Here is a 5,644-nt window from a genome sequence, read left to right on the forward strand (position 1 = left end):
ACTGACGTTTGAAACTCTTATTGATGCCATTTATTTGTTAAACACAAATTTGAACGAACACTTCTTGTCTATGCAAAGTTTCCCTGTAGGTAATCCAGACAGACTGGGTCCTGGAGAGGGCTCTGGACTCCTAACTTCAATTCTCGTCTGTGCAGTCGACACTCAGAAGCATCACTTCAGCACTGATTCCATGGTACTTTGACATTTTTCATACATTTAATTGGAGCAACCTACTGGTTGTATATTCCAGACATCGTTACCATATACTGAACAAACATGAATGCATTTCAGAGTGGCCTTTTATTTTGAGCAGTCCAGGGAACATCTGTGCAATAACTATCAAAATAATTATCATTAGCATCTTTTGATAAGTCACACACGGAAAGTAGTTGTATTATGCCTTCAAATCAGCAGGTTTTGGTTGGATACAAATTGCATAATTAAACAATATGGCACCAGTGGCTGGCTACTGTTTGACTGGACCTTGGCCTAACTGTTAATAACTACCTCAATAGGGTGTAGATATGACCTTACACTGTTTCACTGAAAACACAAAAATACAAGAAATATTTATTCTACATTACTTTAAATACACCACATTTGTTTTTGCTTATTGCCCGCATAAACAGGGCATGTGCAATAGTTGAATACGTGTGTCCTGTCCCCATTCAGCTAAGTGTTCTGTGAGTATAAATTTTGGGAGTGAGTCTGCAAATCTTACTTCGTTGTTGTCATATATTGCCTCCACAATCTATGATTGCCACATAAAAAATATTTTTTTAGCTTAATTTGTGAGCACTTGTTCATAGTTTGCAGTAAGGGTGTGACATATGCAGCAAGGATGTGACATATACCAATATTTCTGTTTTCAGATCTGTTTTGATAATAGCCTGACAAGAAGGGGAAATAAGGCAAGCTAACCGAACATGAACGCTGGATCGTGAAATGGCCACCGATGAGAAATTTCAATGTCATCTTAGACCAAGCTACCACTGACAACTTTAGAGCAATATAGCGATTTCAAAACGTGATATTAAGAGTTAATCAAAATGAATTAATGATGTACAAGTTAACTAATACCCTACTACGATTTTGTTATCAATTCACACCACACGTTGACAGAATACAGCGAGCTGGCTGATGTTATCGTAAATTAATTAACGTTACAATGATGGCTGCCACTGAGGATATGAGATGGGTAACGTTAATCACAAAACAATAAAGGCAAAGATACATTTTTGTCAGTATGAGTTGCTGAACCTGTAACGCTAAACTGCTAAATTACTCTACGTTATTTTACCGTAACTTCAGCAAGGGAGGGATAGCTAACGTTATTTTACCGTAACTTCAGCAAGGGAGGGATAGCAAACTCAACTCTTCATTCTCAACTTTTCAACCGTTCACCCGAACACCTTTCAGCATACAAAATTAAAAAGTGTCTGAACATGGCATTAAGAAACATACATGAACTTCACGTTAGCAGATCAAACTTACCAGCAAATTATGTTACAGCAACATTTGTGCCAGTCCATCTTGTAGGCCTAACGTTACAGATAGCTTAGCTGAGGCTGCTCGGTTGACGACGAGGCGGGTTCACCGGCTTGCTCAGGAGGTGGGCGGGGTTAGGATTTCCCAAGGTTTTCCAAGATGGTGCCGCCCATACCCCCCATAAACGGTGTCACTCTCCGATGTGAGTCGCTACCCGACGTGAGTCACGCATGCTCAGATTGATCGGTTTTACAGCATAACGCCAAGGGATCCGACTGAAATCCATAAAATAATTCACTTTTCTGTTTCAAAAACGTTTTAGCTATCTAAGATTGTTTGATTGCTAACGTTAGCAAACGCCATTCAAGTGACAGCCTTTGTTGTGCTTGATTGCTTACTTACTTGCCAGCAGTGAACAAACTTTGTTATGTAGGTCCATTTTTATTGATATTACAGAAGTCTCTCGCTAGCAGGCTACTTCAGCCTCTAATCTAGAACTGACATTAGAGATCATGCCGTGAAAATGTGATGCCTTACGCTAAATAATACATTACTGCTGTGTAGGCTAATGTCATTATTCTGTGGCTAACTGCACTGGTAGTCGCAAAGTAGCAAAGTGACGCATGCGTGACTCACATCCGGTAGCGACTCACATCGGGGAGTGACAACGGCTTCATAACCGTTCTTCAGAAAATCTATGGGTGACTTCAGAGACGCTTTGTCCATATTTTTACAGTCTATGGTCTAAACCCACTCTGCTACCAGTCTCCATTGATGGGGTCAATGTGGAGGTGGTAAGCACCTACAAGTATCTGGGTCTCCACCTGGACAATAAACTGGACTGGTCAGCCAACACTGACGCACTTTACAAGAAAGGGCAGAGCAGGCTGTACTACCTGAGGAGGCTGCGGTCCTTCAATGTGTGCAGCAAGCTCCTCAGGATGTTCTACCAGTCTGTTGTTGCCAGCGTCCTCTACTATGCAGTGGTATGCTGGGGAGGAAGCACAAAGAAGAAGGATGTGGGGTGACTTGACAGGCTGGTAAGGAAAGCTGGCTCTGTAGTGGGAGCTGAACTGGAGTGCATCACTTCAATATCTGACAAAAGAACCCTGAACAAACTGATCAACATCCTGGACAATGAGTGTCATCCACTGGTTGTAAAGCAGAAGAGCCTGGTCAGCTGGAGACTTTGCTCACTGCCTTGCACAACAGACAGACTGAGGAAGTCATTTGTCCCCAGGGCCATTGAACTGTTCAATGCTTCACTTAAGGGAAGAGGAGAGATAGACTTCTGCATAGTCTGTCTGCCTCTTCACCCCTCCATGTTTGGATACTGTCTGTCCACTAGCCACTTTTTACCACTGTCTTACTGCCTCACTGTTTGCGTGCTATATTAGCACATATGCATAACCCCTCCCTCCATGCCACAGCCGAATTGTGGCCACACTTATACCTTTTCTTAATATAGTTATATATATATACATAGTTTTTTCTATAGTTTTTTTATATTACCTTGCCTACTCGGTGATATGTCCATATTTATTTTATGCCGGTCTCTAGACTTTATTCTTGCACTGTTGCACTGTTGGACTTACTCATTTGCACCATCACCATGACACTCACTCACACAGAGCACCTTACCTTACCTTATTATGCACAGAGAATCACAGGCTCAGTCCCTGCCTCAGTCATTGCAAGCGCCTCTTGATTAATCACCCACTATGTGGATACTGTTTTTAAATTGATTTAGATTAAGTGTTATTTAGTATAATTTGTATTTTAGTATATTTAGTATATTCTTTATCTTCTACTGTCCTTATTGCTTAGTTGTGTTTTTTATATTATATACTTTTAATTACTTTTTTCTGCTGTTAGTGAATGTGTGTGTGATGTCTGTATGCTACTGAGACCTTGAATTTCCCCTGGGGATCAATAAAGTATCTATCTATCTATCTGTCTATCTTGACCATGGCTTCGATGTCCCCGTCTATTCCTGGCCACCAGACCACCTCTCGGCACCGCTGCTTCACCCTGACGACGGCCAGTTGGCCTTCATGAGCCAGGTGGCCTTCATGAGCTCGGGCCACACAGTGATCGTTTCAGCAGAAAAGCTAATCCTTAAAGCGGTGAAAAGGTGTCAGGCTGGTAGGGAGGCTGGAGACTGGAGGCCACCCCGAGTGGATGAAGGAGTGGAGCTGTGCCAGCACTGAGTCCTCATCAGAGGCCTGCCGAAGCTCCTGCAGTGACATGGTTGCCTCCTGCGGAGAGTGGAAGAGCTGTATAAGGTCAGAGTCTGTGGTGTCCGTACTGAAGTCTGTGGCTGAGGGAAAAGTAGCCAGAGTGGGTGTAGAGTGTGACAGTAGGTCTGCCACCACGTTCTCTTGGCCTGGCGTATATTGCAGTGTAAAGTTATACTGGTGAAGTCTTAACATACCAGCGATGGATGCTCAGAGGCCTGTGTCCTGATCTGGATGTAGCAAGCAGAGCTGTGAGCGCTTGGTGGTCTGTACGGAGAGTGAATGAACGGCCATACAAGTATATGTGCCAGCACTCGCATGCCCAGACGCAGGCCAGAGCCTCTCTCTCCCCCACTGAGTACTTCTGCTCTGCTGAATTAAAGGCCCGTGAGGCAAACACCACCGGCCGCTCAATGCCGTCATGGAGCTGAGGCAGCACAGCCCCAACTGCAAAGTTTGAGGCATTGCAGGTGAGAAGAGTTGGGCTGGACAGGTCAAAGTGGGCGAGCACAGGTGGTGAGATAAGTTGAGACTTCAGCTGTGTGATGGCGTCCGCACAGGCCGCGGTCCATGTCCATGAGTAGACGGAGTGGAGCAGTAGTGGCAGAATACTGGGGTAGGAAGCGCAGATAATAAGCCGTCATGCCTAGAAAGGAGGCGAGTTGGGCAGGACTGGAAGGCATGGGCAGCCGTTGGATGGCCTGCACATTGTAGTGTAGAGGGCTGTGGATTTGACACCACAGGGCCTTCTGGGGTCAGGCGAAACCCCACAAACTCTACCTCAGATGCAGAGAAGATGCATTTCTCCCCATTCAATGTGAGGTTATGAGAGGCCAGAGTGTCCAGTACCTGTGTCAGGCATTGGTCGTGGATAGCAGGTGTTGGTCCATGCACCACTATGTCGTCGAGAAAAACGACCACTCCAGGGATGCCAGCAAAGATAGTAGACATTATCTTTTGAAAACAGCTAGGGGCGGAGTGTGATGGTCTAGCTACGACCGCGCATGACTGGTGACCTGTTGGCACTCGTCCTCTACGCATCAGCTGATATTTGCACACACACACACACAACACATACACTCATACATGGGCCATTGCTATGTGGATAGATATGTGAAAAACAACACAAGACGGAGCTATTAGAAATGGTGGCACGTTTATTGTTTGTCTGAGTTAGATGCGTAAGCTTGGGTAAAGTATTAATGTTTGTCAACCGATAGCTACCGATTTGCGTTCTTGGAGTCGTCCTCTCGTTCCGGCTTCTGAAGGTCCGGTGGCAAAGGAGGGCCGACTGGATGCCATGGACTGTTTATTGTTTCCGGGCGGCAGTGGACCGTTTCATTATGCTAATTTGTTGTGGGGGATTTCGAGATGGTCCTGATCAAGCCGCATCGATGATAGTCTTTCCACATGTAACCGAGTCTGTTATTTAATAATGTATTTTGCTAATTCTGCTAGTGACATATGTAATATATTTATGCTTGTGGCCCAGAGTCTGTCTTGTCTATTGGGTGTTAATTGATTGTTTAGTGTTTACCTATGTTAAATGGTGCTGGTCGCCAGGTATATGTTCCCCTCTGTTATGCCAGTTCACAGCTTTTCTGAACTAGTTCAAGTTCAGTTCATACATGCTCAAAGTGAACAGTTCACGTTCAAAGTTCACAATTTTAATTCTGAACTAGTTCAAAGTTCAGTTCATTTTACTTTTTTCGTGAGATATTTAAATAAATACTTTTTTTCACACTACGAGCTAGAAATCACTATACGTTCTTTGAAGCTGCTCATTAGACATTTGCTCATGACACTGCAATTGTGGGTTTCTTACCAGGTGATGAAACTTGCAGCAGTACAGACAAGGTAGACCAGTTCTATACTTAGTGCAATGAAATCCAGCCCTCCGCGCTCTCATCGTTGCTTGC

Source organism: Alosa sapidissima, chromosome 2 (assembly GCF_018492685.1).
Source record: "Alosa sapidissima isolate fAloSap1 chromosome 2, fAloSap1.pri, whole genome shotgun sequence".
NCBI classification, from domain to species: domain Eukaryota; kingdom Metazoa; phylum Chordata; class Actinopteri; order Clupeiformes; family Clupeidae; genus Alosa; species Alosa sapidissima.